This window comes from Rattus norvegicus, chromosome 1 (assembly GCF_021556685.1).
Source record: "Rattus norvegicus strain SHRSP/BbbUtx chromosome 1, alternate assembly SHRSP_T2T, whole genome shotgun sequence".
NCBI lineage: Eukaryota > Metazoa > Chordata > Mammalia > Rodentia > Muridae > Rattus > Rattus norvegicus.
This window is the reverse complement of record NC_141534.1, coordinates 121,762,798-121,777,320: the sequence shown is the minus strand read 5'-3', so window position 1 is coordinate 121,777,320 and position 14,523 is coordinate 121,762,798. Positions and strand designations below refer to the sequence as shown.

Here is a 14,523-nt window from a genome sequence, read left to right as displayed (position 1 = left end):
TGCAAGTCTGCAACACCAACCCTGTCATCATTACCCTCTCTGCTCTGATGTCTTGCAGTCACCTGGCATCACCCCAGCGGTCCAGTGGATCACTATTCCCAGGTGAGTGAAATGATCACGATTAATGATTTGGAGTATTTATGAGATATTCCTCAGTATTTTGACCAATAATTTCAGCCGATCAAAGGTTTCTAATTAAAAATAATGCAATACAAGTCAGAAATGAATTTCACTAAACAGTATATTTTGTCCCTTTGAACTGCACTATTAAAAATGTAGAGAAATTCCTTTCTACCTGTAGTTCATACAGTCAAAAAATTGAATTTCTTGGAAGAGATCCTAGATGATACTATCTACACAAATGGAGGGATCTGGAATATGAATATACCTTTTGAATTTGGAGAAATTTCAGTCCACACACAGGCTCACAAATCCAAGCTGTTGCACAGAGATCGATTTCCAATGGCAAGGGGAACCCAGGAATAAGACTTTAGTTTAGAGATGAAGAAATTGGCGATAAATTTTCTGCATCAAAAGAACTCCAAGAATTATTGCCCCAAAGAGAGCTTCGCGAAATTTTTCACATAACTCTCAGGCCACAGGGAAACTAGCCAGTAGGGTAGATTGAAGTTGAAGGTGTGTCTTTGGGTACCTATACCCTTCTATGTGTCTTCACACTGCTTCATTCTTGATGTTACTAAAGTTTACTTCAGTATTCATCAGAAAACAAATGCTATCAAGGAGATGATTTCTGGAGCTCTTGGGACAGAGGAACGTGTTGTCAATGGGATACTTGCAAACACCAACTGATCTAGTCACAGGAATTTTGGTCACATTCTCAGTTTGATCACATGGCAATCACTGAGTGCTAACGCTCAGGGATTCATGGCCAAAATACTTGTTGCTTTCCTCTGGGCAACAGATTCTCTTCAGCATTCACTTACCAGCTGTGGGAACTGATTGTTACCATGCAGAATGGAAATGGGGAGGAATGAACATAGCCTAGCACATAAAATCTGAAATGCACAAGTCTCATGAAAATTTGATTAAAGTATACGTAACTGTTCGTGTATTGTCCTTCCAATATTACTCAGGTAAATTCACCTTTGCCTTGGTTTCTGACAATGTTTAGCAATTGAAAGATTTGATCGGTGTATATGATCAAGAGCATGTGTCATCCCCTTCATCAATGATTTGGTTTTGGGTACCTATTGACCTATTGATCGCTTAGGGAAGTAACTTTCCATGTGTTGGGAATGTCAGCATGGAAGTGGATGTTGCAAGAGTGATTCTGCTAAGTGGCCTCATACATTAGACTTCTTAAACAGCCTCCTTAAAATTAACATGATTGTATGAACTGAAGGGATACAATTGCCCTCACATCTTGCTCTTTCCTTTTTAGAGAGGACAGTCTTCAAATTCAAGTTAGGTCTACCCTTATTCCACACAAGAGCGCTGTGCCCTTGTACCCTCTGCACTTGCAAGTGAGGATTCAAATTCTGAGGCAGTGTTGGCAGCCCAGGTAAGCCATGGTGCAGGTGAAATTACATTATTGACAGTTGTGTCCTGCCTGTGTCTGGGTCAATGATGACAACAGAAAGTCAAGAACAGAATGATGACATAAAAATCATGCTCAATAGGATTACGCTGAGGCCCAACCAGGGAGCCAGGGTTACAAGCACTACTTAGTCTCTTTGAGGACCACTTGCGGGACTCATCTGAGCTGCTCTGATGACCTTGTGCTCTTTTCCCTCTGTGGGAACCTGGACAATCTTAGTGCAACTGTGCTGGCAAACACTGCCTCCAACTAGCACCTAATCTCATGATCTGCTTGTGTGCAAGTCTGCAACACCAACCCTGTCATCATTGCCCTCTCTGCTCTGATGTGTTACAGTCACCTGGCATCACCACTGCGGTCCAGTGGATCACTATTCCCAGGTGAGTGAAATGATCACGATTAATGGATTGAACTTCCTATAAGATATTCCTCAGTATTTTGACCAATAATTTCAGCCCATCAAAGGTTTCTTAATTAAAAATAATGCAATACCAGTCAGAAATGAATTTCACTTCTCAGTATGTTGTGTCCTTTTGAACTGCACTATTAAAAATGTAGAGAAATTCCTTTCTACCTGTAGTTCATACAGCCATAAAATTGAATTTCTTGAGAGAGATCCTAGATGATACTGTCTACACAAATGGAGGGATATGGAATATGAATATACCTTTTGAATTTCGAGAAATTTCAGTCCACACACATGCTCACAAATCCAAGCTGGTGCACAGAGATCGATTTCCAATGGCAAGGGGAACCCAGGAATAAGACTTTAGTTTAGAGATGTAGAAATTGGCCACAAAGTTTCTGCATCAAAAGACACTCCAAGAATTATTCCCCAAAGAGAGCCTGTCGAAATTTTTCATGTAACTCTAGGGCACAGGGAACCTAGCCAGTAGGGGAGATTGAAGTTGAAGGTGTGGCTTTGGCTACCTATTCACTTCCATGAGACTTCACACTGCTTCATCCTTGATCATACTAAAGTTTACTTCAGTATTCATCAGAAAACGAATGCTATCAAAAAGATGGTTTCTGGAGCTCTTGGGACAGAGGAACGTGATGTCAATGGGATACTTGCAAACACCAACTGATCTAGTCACAGGAATTTTGGTCACATTCTCAGTTTGATCACATGGCAATCACTGAGTGCTAACGCTCAGGGATTCATGGCCAAAATACTTGTTGCTTTCTTCTGGGCAACTGATTCTCTTCAGCATTCACTTACCAGCTGTGGGAACTGATTGTTACCATGCAGTATGGAAATGGGGTAGAATGAACACAGACTAGCACATAAAATTTGAAACGCACAAGTTTCTTGAAAATTTGATTAAAGTATATGTAACTGTTTGTGTATTGTACTCCCAATATTACTCAGGTAAATTCACCTTTGCCTTGGTTTCTGACAATGTTTAGCAATTGAAAGATTTGATCGGTGTATATGACAAAGAGCATGTGTCATCCCCTTCATCAATGATTTGGTTTTGGGTACCTATTGAGCTATTGATCGCTTAGGGAAGTAACTTTCCATGTGTTGGGAATGTCAGCATGGAAGTGGATGTTGCAAGAGTGATTCTGCTAAGTGGCATCATACATTAGACTTCTTAAACAGCCTCCTTAAAATTAACATGATTGTATGATCTGAAGGGATACAATTGCCCTCACATCTTGCTCTTTCCTTTTTAGAGAGGACAGTCTTCAAATTCAAGCTAGGTCTACCCTTATCCACACAAGAGCGCTGTGCCCTTGTACCCTCTGCACTTGCAAGTGAGGATTCAAATTCTGAGGCAGTGTTGGCAGCCCAGGTAAGCCATGGTTCAGGTGAAATTACATTATTGACAGTTGTGTCCTGCCTGTGTCTGGGTCAATGATGACAACAGAAAGTCAAGAACAGAATGATGACATAAAAATCATGCTCAATAGGATTACGCTGAGGCCCAACCAGGGAGCCAGGGTGACAAGCACTACTTAGTCTCTTTGAGGACCACTTGCGGGACTCATCTGAGATGCTATGATGACCTTGTCCACTATACCATCTGCGGGAACCTGGACAATCTTAGTGCAAGTGTGCTGGCAAACACTGCCTGCCAACCAGCACCTAAACTCATAATCTGCTTGTGTGCAAGTCTGCAACACCAACCCTGTCATCAATACCCTCTCTGCTCTGATGTCTTGCAGTCACCTGGCATCACCCCAGCGGTCCAGTGGATCACTATTCCCAGGTGAGTGAAATGATCACGATTAATGGATTGAACTTCCTATAAGATATTCCTCAGTATTTTGACCAATAATTTCAGCCCATCAAAGGTTTCTTAATTAAAAATAATGCAATCCCAGTCAGAAATGAATTTCACTTCTCAGTATGTTTTGTCCCTTTGAACTGCACTATTAAAAATGTAGAGAAATTCCTTTCTACCTGTAGTTCATACAGCCATAAAATTGAATTTCTTGGAAGACATCCTAGATGATACTATCTACACAAATGGAGGGATCTGGAATATGAATATACCTTTTGAATTTGGAGAAATTTCAGTCCACACACAGGATCACAAATCCAAGCTGGTGCACACAGATCGATTTCCAATGGCAAGGGGAACCCAGGAATAAGACTTTAGTTTAGAGATGAAGAAATTGGCGATAAATTTTCTGCATCAAAAGACACTCCAAGAATTATTGCCCCGAACAGAGCTTCGCAAAATTTTTCACGTAACTCTCAGGCCACTGGGAACCTAGCCAGTAGGGTAGATTGAAGTTGTAATTGTGGCTTTGGCTACCAATTTTCTTCTATGTGTCATCACACTGCTTCATGCTTGATGTTACTAAAGTTTACATCAGTATTCATCAGAAAACAAATGCTATCAAGGAGATGGTTTCTCGAGCTCTTGAGACAGAGGAACGATATATCAATGGGATACTTGCAATCACCAACTGATCTAGTAACACGAATTTTGGTCACATTCTCAGTTTGTTCACATGGCAATCACTGAGTACTAACGCTCAGGGATTCATGGCCAAAATACTTGTTGCATTCCTCTGGGCAACAGATTCTCTTCAGCATTCACTTACCAGCTGTGGGAACTGATTGTTACCATGCAGTATGGAAATGGGGAGGAATGAACATAGCCTAGCACATAAAATCTGAAATGCACAAGTCTCATGAAAATTTGATTAAAGTATACGTAAGTGTTCGTGTATTGTCCTTCCAATATTACTCAGGTAAATTCAGCTTTGCCTTGGTTTCTGACAATGTTTAGCAATTGAAAGATTTGATTGGTGTATATGATCAAGAGAATGTTTGATCCCCTTCATTAATGATTTGGTTTTGGGTACCTATTGACCTATTGATCGCTTAGGGAAGTAACTTTCCATGTGTTGGGAATGTCAGCATGGAAGTGGATGTTGCAAGAGGGATTCTGCTAAGTGGCATCATACATTAGACTTCTTAAACAGCCTCCTTAAAATTAACAGGATTGTATGAACTGAAGGGATACAATTGCCCTCATATCTTGCTCTTTCCTTTTAAGAGAGGACAGTCTTCAAATTCAAGCTAGGTCTATCCTTATTCCACACAAGAGCACTGGGCCATTGTACCCTCTGCTATTGCAAGTGAGGATTCAAATTCTGAGGCAGTGTTGGCAGCCCAGGTAAGCCATGGTGCAGGTGAAATTACATTATTGACAGTTTTGTCCTGCCTGTGTCTGGGTCAATGATGACAACAGAAAGTCAAGAACAGAATGATGACATAAAAATCATGCTCAATAGGATTACGCTGAGGCCCAACCAGGGAGCCAGGGTAACAAGCACTACTTTGTCTCTTTGAGGACTACTTGCGGGACTCATCTGAGCTGCTCTGATGAACTTGTGCACTATTCCCTCTGCGGGAACCTGGACAATATTAGTGCAACTGTGCTGGCAAACACTGCCTGCCAACTAGCACCTAATCTCATAATCTGCTTGTGTGCAAGTCTGCAACACCAACACTGTCATCATTACCCTCTCTGCTCTAATGTCTTGCAGTCACCTGGCATCACCCCAGCGGTCCAGTGGATCACTACTCCCAGGTGATTGAAATGATCACGATTAATGGATTGAACTTCCTATAAGATATTCCTCAGTATTTTGACCAATAATTTCAGCCCATCAAAGGTTTCTTAATTAAAAATAATGCAATCCCAGTCAGAAATGTATTTCACTTCTAAGTATGTTTTGTTGCTTTGAACTGCACTATTAAATATGTAGAGAAATTCCTTTCTACCTGTAGTTCATACAGCCATAAAATTGAATTTCTTGGAAGAGATCCTAGATGATACTATCTACACAAATGGAGGTTTCTGGAATATGAATATACCTTTTGAATTTGGAGAAATTTCAGTCCACACACAGGCTCACAAATCCAAGCTGGTGCACAGAGATCGATTTCCAATGGCAAGGGGAACCCAGGAATAAGTCTTTAGTTTAGAGATGAAGATATTGGCGATAAATTTTCTGCATCAAAAGACACTCCAAGAATTATTGCCCCGAAGAGAGCTTCCCGAAATTTTTCACGTAACTCTCAGGCCACAGGGAACCTAGCCAGTAGGGTAGATTGAAGTTGAAGGTGTGGCTTTGGCTACCAATTCCCTTCTATGTGTCATCACACTGCTTCATTCTTGATCTTACTAAAGTTTACTTCAGTATTCATCAGAAAACAAATGCTATCAAGGAGATGGTTTCTGGAGCTCTTGGGACAGAGGAACGTGATGTCAATGGGATACTTGCAAACACCAACTGATCTAGTCACACGAATTTTGGTCACATTCTCAGTTTGATCACATGGCAATCACTGAGTGCTAACGCTCAGGGATTCATGGCCAAAACACTTGTTGCTTTCTTCTGGGCAACAGATTCTCTTCAGCATTCACTTACCAGCTGTGGGAACTGATTGTTACCATGCAGTATGGAAATGGGGAGGAATGAACATAGCCTAGCACATAAAATCTGAAATGCACAAGTCTCATGAAAATTTGATTAAAGTATACGTAACTGTTCGTGTATTGTCCTTCCAATATTACTCAGGTAAATTCACCTTTGCCTTGGTTTCTGACAATGTTTAGCAATTGAAAGATTTGATCGGTGTATATGATCAAGAGCATGTGTCATCCCCTTCGTCAATGATTTGGTTTTGGGTACCTATTGACCTTAATGATCTCTTAGGGAAGTAACTTTCCATGTGGTGGGAATGTCAGCATGGAAGTGGATGTTGCAAGAGGGATTCTGCTAAGTGGCATCATACATTAGACTTCTTAAACAGTCTCCTTAAAATTAACATGATTGTATGAACTGAAGTGATACAGTTGCCCACACATCTTGCTCTATCCTTTTTAGAGAAGACAGTCTTCAAATTCAAGCTAGGTCTACCCCTATTCCTCTCAAGAGCGCTGTGCCCTTGTGTCCTCTGCACTTGCATGTGAGGATTCAAATTCTGAGGCAGTGTTGGCAGCCCAGGTAAGCCATGGTCCAGGTGAAATTGCATTATTGACAGTTGTGTCCTGCCTGTGTCTGGGTCAATGATGACAACTGAAAGTCAAGAACAGAATGATGACATAAAAATCATGCACAATAGGATTACCCTGAGGCCCAACCAGGGAGCCAGGGTTACAAGCACTACTTAGTCTCTTTGAGGACCACTTGCGGGACTCATCTGAGCTGCTCTGATGCCCTTGTGCTCTTTTCCCTCTGTGGGAATCTGGACAATCTTAGTGCAACTGTGCTGGCAAACACTGCCTGCCAACTAGCACCTACTCTCATAATCTGCTTGTGTGCAAGTCTGCAACACCAACCCCGTCATCATTACCCTCTCTGCTCTGATGTCTTGCAGTCACCTGGCATCACCCCTGCGGTCCAGTGGATCAGTATTCCCAGGTGAGTGAAATGATCACGATTAATGGATTGAACTTCCTATAAGATATTCCTCAGTATTTTGACCAATAATTTCAGCCCATCAAAGGTTTCTTAATTAAAAATAATGCAATCCCAGTCAGAAATGAATTTCACTTCTCAGTATGTTTTGTCGCTTTGAACTGCACTATTAAAAATGTAGAGAAATTCCTTTCTACCTGTAGTTCATACAGCCATAAAATTGAATTTCTTGGAAAAGATCCTAGATGATACTATCTAAACAAATGGAGGGATCTGGATTATGAATATACCTTTTGAATTTGGAGAAATTTCAGTCCACACACAGGATCACAAATCCAAGCTGGTGCACAGAGATGGATTTCCAATGGCAAGGGGATCCCAGGAATAAGACTTTAGTTTAGAGATGAAGAAATTGGCGATAAATTTTCTTCATCAAAAGACACTCCAAGAATTATTGCCCCAAAGAGAGCTTCGCGAAATTTTTCACGTAACTCTCAGGCCACAGGGAACCTAGCCAGTAGGGTAGATTGAAGTTGAAGGTGTGGCTTTGGCTACCAATTCCCTTCTATGTGTCATCACACTGCTTCATTCTTGATCTTACTAAATTTTACTTCAGTATTCATCAAAAACAAATGCTATCAAGGAGATGGTTTCTGGAGTTCTTGGGACAGAGGAACGTGATGTCAATGGGATACTTGCAAACACCAACTGATCTAGTCACATTAATTTTGGTCACATTCTCATTTTGATCACATGGCAATCACTGAGTGCTAACACTCAGGGATTCATGGCCAAAATACTTGTGGCTTTCTTCTGGGCATCTGATTCTCTTCAGCATTCACTTACCAGCTTGGGGACTGATTGTTCCCACGCAGTATGGAAATGGGGAGTAATGAACACAGCCTAGCACATAAAATTTGAAACGCACAAGTCTCTTGAAAATTTGATTAAAGTATATGTAACTGTTTGTGTATTGTCCTCCCCATATTACTCAGGGAACTTCACCTTTATCTTGGTGTCTGACAATGTTTAGCAATTGAAAGATTTGCTCAGTGTAAATGATCAAGAGCATGTGTGATCCCCTTCCTCAATGGTTTATTTTTGGGTACCTATTGACCTTAATGATCTCTTAGGGTAGTAACGTTCCATGTGTTGGGAATGTCAGCATGGAAGTGGAAGTTGCAAGAGTGATTCTACTCAGTGGCATCATACATTAGACTTCTTAAACAGTCTCCTTAAAATTAACATGATTGTATGAACTGAAGGGATACAATTGCCCTCACATCTTACTCTTTCCTTTTTAGAGAGGATAGTCTTCAAGTTCAAGCTACGTCTCCCCTTATTCCACACAAGAGCGCTGTGCCCTTTTATCCTCTGCACTTGCAAGTGAGGATTCAAATTCTGAGGCACGGTTGGCAGCCCAGGTAAGCCATGGTGCAGGTGAAATTACATTATTGACAGTTGTGTCCTGCCTGTGTCTAGGTCAATGATGACAACAGAAAGTCAAGAACAGAATGATGACATAAAAATCATGCTCAATAGGATTACGCTGAGGCCCAACCAGGGAGCCAGGGTTACAAGCACTACTTAGTCTCTTTGAGGACCACTTGCGGGACTCATCTGAGCTGCTCTGATGACCTTGTGCTCTTTTCCCTCTGTGGGAACCTGGACAATCTTAGTGCAACTGTGCTGGCAAACACTGCCTGCCAATTAGCACCTAGTCTCGTAATCTGCTTGTGTGCAAGTCTGCAACAGCAACCCTGTCATCATTACCCTCTCTGCTCTGATGTCTTGCAGTCACCTGGCATCACCCCTGCGGTCCAGTGCATCACTATTCCCAGGTGAGTGAAATGATCACGATTAATGGATTGAACTTCCTATAAGATATTCCTCAGTATTTTTACCAATAATTTCAGCCCATCAAAGGTTTCTTAATTAAAAATAATGCAATCCCAGTCAGTAATGAATTTCACTTCTCAGTATGTTTTGTCCCTTGGAACTGCACTATTAAAAATGTAGAGAAATTCCTTTCTACCTGTAGTTCATACAGCCATAAAATTGAATATCTTGGAAGAGATCCTAGATGATACTATCTACACAAATGGAGGGATCTGGAATATGAATATACCTTTTGAATTTGGAGAAATTTCAGTCCACACACAGGCTCACAAATCAAAGCTGGTGCACAGAGATGGATTTCCAATGGCAAGGGGAACCCAGGAATAAGACTTTAGTTTAGAGATGAAGAAATTGGCGATAAATTTTCTGCATCAAAAGACACTCCAAGAATTATTGCCCCAAAGGGAGCTTCGCGAAATTTTTCACGAAACTCTCAGACCACAGGGAACCTAGCCAGTAGGGTAGATTGAAGTTGAAGGTGTGGCTTTGGCTACCAATTCCCTTCTATGTGTCATCACACAGCTTCATTCTTGATCTTACTAAAATTTACTTCAGTATTCATCAGAAAACAAATGCTATCAAGGACATGGTTTCTGGAGCTCTTGGGACAGAGGAACGTGATGTCAATGGGATACTTGCAAACACCAACTGATCTAGTCACACGAATTTTGGTCACATTCTGAGTTTCATCACATGGCAATCACTGAGTGCTAAGGCTCAGGGATTCATGGCCAAAATACTTGTTGCTTTCTTCTGGGCAACAGATTCTCTTCAGCATTCACTTACCAGCTGTGGGAACTGATTGTTACCATGCAGTATGGAAATGGGGAGGAATGAACATAGCCTAGCACATAAAATCTGAAATGCACAAGTCTCATGAAAATTTGATTAAAGTATACATAACTGTTCGTGTATTGTCCTTCCAATATTACTCAGGTAAATTCTCCTTTGCCTTGGTTTCTGACAATGTTTAGCAATTGAAAGATTTGATCGGTGTATATGACAAACTGCATGTGTCATCCCCTTCATCAATGATTTGGTTTTGGGTACCTATTGACCTTAATGTTATCTTAGGGAAGTAACTTTCCATGTGTTGAGAATATCAGCATGGAAATGGACGTTGCAAGAGTGATTCTGCTAAGTGGCATCATACATTAGACTTCTTAAACAATCTCCTTAAAATTTACATGATTGTATGAACTGAAGTGATACAATTGCCCTCACATCTTCCTCTTTCCTTTTTAGAGAGGACAGTCTTCAAATTCAAGCTATGTCTCCCTTATTCCACACAAGAGCGCTGTGCCCTTGTACCCTCTGCACTTGCAAGTGAGGATTCAAATTCTGAGGCAGTGTTGGGACCCAGGGAAGACATGGTGCAGGTGAAATTACATTATTGACAGTTGTGTCCTGCCTGTGTCTGGGTCAATGATGACAACCGAATTCAAGAACAGAATGATGACATAAAAATCATGCTCAATAGGATTATGCTGAGGCCCAACCAGGGAGCCAGGTTTACAAGCACTACATTGTCTCTTTGAGGACCACTTGCGGGACTCATCTGAGCTGCTCTGATGACCTTGTGCTCTTTTCCCTCTGTGGGAACCTGGACAATATTAGTGCAACTGTGCTGGCAAACACTGCCTGCCAAATAGCACCTACTCTCATAATCTGCTTGTGTGCAAGTCTGCAACACCAACCCCGTCATCATTACCCTATCTGCTCTGATGTCTTGCAGTCACCTGGCTTCAACCCTGCGGTCCAGAGGATCACTATTCCCAGGTAAGTGAAATGATCACGATTAATGGATTGAACTTCCTATAAGATATTCCTCAGTATTTTTCTAATAATTTCAGCCCATCAAGGTTTCTTAATTAAAAATAATGCAATCACAGTCAGAAATGAATTTCACTTCTCAGTATGTTTTGTCCATTTGAACTGCACTATTAAAAATGTAGAGAAATTCCTTTCTACCTGTAGTTCATACAGCCATAAAATTGAGTATCTTGGAAGAGATCCTAGATGATACTATCTACACAAATGGAGGGATCTGGAATATGAATATACCTTTTGAATTTGGAGAAATTTCAGTCCACACACAGGCTCACAAATCCAAGCTGGTGCACAGAGATGGATGTCCAATGGCAAGGAGAACCCAGGAATAAGACTTTAGTTTAGAGATGAAGAAATTGGCGAAAAATTTTCTGCATCAAAAGACACTCCAAGAATTATTGCCCCAAAGAGAGCTTCGCGAAATTTTTCACGAAACTCTCAGGCCACAGGGAACCTAGCCAGTATGGTAGATTGAAGTTGAAGGTGTGGCTTTGGCTACCAATTCCCTTCTAAGTGTCATCACACAGCTTCATTCTTGATCTTACTAAAATTTACTTCAGTATTCATCAGAAAACAAATGCTATCAAGGAGATGGTTTCTGGAGCTCTTGGGACAGAGGAACGTGATGTCAATGGGATACTTGCAAACACCAACTGATCTAGTCACACGAATTTTGGTCACATTCTCAGTTTGATCACATGGCAATCACTGAGTGCTAACGCTCAGGGATTCATGGCCAAAATACTTGTTGCTTTCCTCTGGGCAACAGATTCTCTTCAGCATTCACTTACCAGCTGTGGGAACTGATTGTTACCATGCAGTATGGAAATGGGGAGGAATGAACATAGCCTAGCACATAAAATCTGAAATGCACAAGTCTCATGAAAATTTGATTAAAGTATACGTAACTGTTCGTGTATTGTCCTTCCAATATTACTCAGGTAAATTCACCTTTGCCTTGGTTTCTGACAATGTTTAGCAATTGAAAGATTTGATCGGTGTATATGATCAAGAGCATGTGTCATCCCCTTCGTCAATGATTTGGTTTTGGGTACCTATTGACCTTAATGATCTCTTAGGGAAGTAACTTTCCATGTGGTGGGAATGTCAGCATGGAAGTGGATGTTGCAAGAGGGATTCTGCTAAGTGGCATCATACATTAGACTTCTTAAACAGTCTCCTTAAAATTAACATGATTGTATGAACTGAAGTGATACAGTTGCCCACACATCTTGCTCTATCCTTTTTAGAGAAGACAGTCTTCAAATTCAAGCTAGGTCTACCCCTATTCCTCTCAAGAGCGCTGTGCCCTTGTGTCCTCTGCACTTGCATGTGAGGATTCAAATTCTGAGGCAGTGTTGGCAGCCCAGGTAAGCCATGGTCCAGGTGAAATTGCATTATTGACAGTTGTGTCCTGCCTGTGTCTGGGTCAATGATGACAACTGAAAGTCAAGAACAGAATGATGACATAAAAATCATGCACAATAGGATTACCCTGAGGCCCAACCAGGGAGCCAGGGTTACAAGCACTACTTAGTCTCTTTGAGGACCACTTGCGGGACTCATCTGAGCTGCTCTGATGCCCTTGTGCTCTTTTCCCTCTGTGGGAATCTGGACAATCTTAGTGCAACTGTGCTGGCAAACACTGCCTGCCAACTAGCACCTACTCTCATAATCTGCTTGTGTGCAAGTCTGCAACACCAACCCCGTCATCATTACCCTCTCTGCTCTGATGTCTTGCAGTCACCTGGCATCACCCCTGCGGTCCAGTGGATCAGTATTCCCAGGTGAGTGAAATGATCACGATTAATGGATTGAACTTCCTATAAGATATTCCTCAGTATTTTGACCAATAATTTCAGCCCATCAAAGGTTTCTTAATTAAAAATAATGCAATCCCAGTCAGAAATGAATTTCACTTCTCAGTATGTTTTGTCGCTTTGAACTGCACTATTAAAAATGTAGAGAAATTCCTTTCTACCTGTAGTTCATACAGCCATAAAATTGAATTTCTTGGAAAAGATCCTAGATGATACTATCTAAACAAATGGAGGGATCTGGATTATGAATATACCTTTTGAATTTGGAGAAATTTCAGTCCACACACAGGATCACAAATCCAAGCTGGTGCACAGAGATGGATTTCCAATGGCAAGGGGATCCCAGGAATAAGACTTTAGTTTAGAGATGAAGAAATTGGCGATAAATTTTCTTCATCAAAAGACACTCCAAGAATTATTGCCCCAAAGAGAGCTTCGCGAAATTTTTCACGTAACTCTCAGGCCACAGGGAACCTAGCCAGTAGGGTAGATTGAAGTTGAAGGTGTGGCTTTGGCTACCAATTCCCTTCTATGTGTCATCACACTGCTTCATTCTTGATCTTACTAAATTTTACTTCAGTATTCATCAAAAACAAATGCTATCAAGGAGATGGTTTCTGGAGTTCTTGGGACAGAGGAACGTGATGTCAATGGGATACTTGCAAACACCAACTGATCTAGTCACATTAATTTTGGTCACATTCTCATTTTGATCACATGGCAATCACTGAGTGCTAACACTCAGGGATTCATGGCCAAAATACTTGTGGCTTTCTTCTGGGCATCTGATTCTCTTCAGCATTCACTTACCAGCTTGGGGACTGATTGTTCCCACGCAGTATGGAAATGGGGAGTAATGAACACAGCCTAGCACATAAAATTTGAAACGCACAAGTCTCTTGAAAATTTGTTTAAAGTATATGTAACTGTTTGTGTATTGTCCTCCCCATATTACTCAGGGAACTTCACCTTTATCTTGGTGTCTGACAATGTTTAGCAATTGAAAGATTTGCTCAGTGTAAATGATCAAGAGCATGTGTGATCCCCTTCCTCAATGGTTTATTTTTGGGTACCTATTGACCTTAATGATCTCTTAGGGTAGTAACGTTCCATGTGTTGGGAATGTCAGCATGGAAGTGGAAGTTGCAAGAGTGATTCTACTCAGTGGCATCATACATTAGACTTCTTAAACAGTCTCCTTAAAATTAACATGATTGTATGAACTGAAGGGATACAATTGCCCTCACATCTTACTCTTTCCTTTTTAGAGAGGATAGTCTTCAAGTTCAAGCTACGTCTCCCCTTATTCCACACAAGAGCGCTGTGCCCTTTTATCCTCTGCACTTGCAAGTGAGGATTCAAATTCTGAGGCACGGTTGGCAGCCCAGGTAAGCCATGGTGCAGGTGAAATTACATTATTGACAGTTGTGTCCTGCCTGTGTCTAGGTCAATGATGACAACAGAAAGTCAAGAACAGAATGATGACATAAAAATCATGCTCAATAGGATTACGCTGAGGCCCAA

The 14,523-nt window shown here is 41.2% G+C and overlaps 2 long non-coding RNA genes and 8 other non-coding genes across 10 annotated transcripts in view; all 10 read left to right on the top strand.

Annotated features, from left to right (window-relative positions):
- LOC148007452 (uncharacterized) overlaps positions 1–96 on the top strand; it is a 31,167-nt gene extending 31,071 nt beyond the window's left edge. The window contains exon 3 of the long non-coding RNA XR_015655080.1: positions 59–96. This is a non-coding gene — a long non-coding RNA (uncharacterized LOC148007452). The remainder of the gene's footprint in view (positions 1–58) is intronic.
- A 1,482-nt stretch (positions 97–1,578) lies between these two features.
- LOC148007451 (small nucleolar RNA SNORD115) lies at positions 1,579–1,656 on the top strand. Its single transcript, XR_015656414.1, has one exon. It is a non-coding gene; the product is annotated as a small nucleolar RNA SNORD115 (small nucleolar RNA).
- A 1,757-nt stretch (positions 1,657–3,413) lies between these two features.
- LOC148007450 (small nucleolar RNA SNORD115) lies at positions 3,414–3,491 on the top strand. Its single transcript, XR_015656413.1, has one exon. It is a non-coding gene; the product is annotated as a small nucleolar RNA SNORD115 (small nucleolar RNA).
- A 1,495-nt stretch (positions 3,492–4,986) lies between these two features.
- LOC148007447 (uncharacterized) lies at positions 4,987–8,999 on the top strand. The gene is made up of 3 exons (XR_015655063.1): positions 4,987–5,613; positions 6,917–7,453; positions 8,755–8,999. It is a non-coding gene; the product is annotated as an uncharacterized LOC148007447 (long non-coding RNA).
- LOC148007449 (small nucleolar RNA SNORD115) lies at positions 5,253–5,330 on the top strand. Its single transcript, XR_015656412.1, has one exon. It is a non-coding gene; the product is annotated as a small nucleolar RNA SNORD115 (small nucleolar RNA).
- LOC148007448 (small nucleolar RNA SNORD115) lies at positions 7,093–7,170 on the top strand. The gene has a single exon (XR_015656617.1). It is a non-coding gene; the product is annotated as a small nucleolar RNA SNORD115 (small nucleolar RNA).
- Positions 8,931–9,008, top strand: LOC148007446 (small nucleolar RNA SNORD115). Its single transcript, XR_015656537.1, has one exon. It is a non-coding gene; the product is annotated as a small nucleolar RNA SNORD115 (small nucleolar RNA).
- Positions 9,009–10,768: 1,760 nt separating this feature from the next.
- Positions 10,769–10,845, top strand: LOC148007445 (small nucleolar RNA SNORD115). Its single transcript, XR_015656514.1, has one exon. It is a non-coding gene; the product is annotated as a small nucleolar RNA SNORD115 (small nucleolar RNA).
- Positions 10,846–12,605: 1,760 nt separating this feature from the next.
- On the top strand, positions 12,606–12,683 carry LOC148007444 (small nucleolar RNA SNORD115). The gene has a single exon (XR_015656616.1). It is a non-coding gene; the product is annotated as a small nucleolar RNA SNORD115 (small nucleolar RNA).
- A 1,760-nt stretch (positions 12,684–14,443) lies between these two features.
- On the top strand, positions 14,444–14,521 carry LOC148007443 (small nucleolar RNA SNORD115). The gene has a single exon (XR_015656536.1). It is a non-coding gene; the product is annotated as a small nucleolar RNA SNORD115 (small nucleolar RNA).
- The last annotated feature ends 2 nt before the right edge of the window (positions 14,522–14,523 follow it).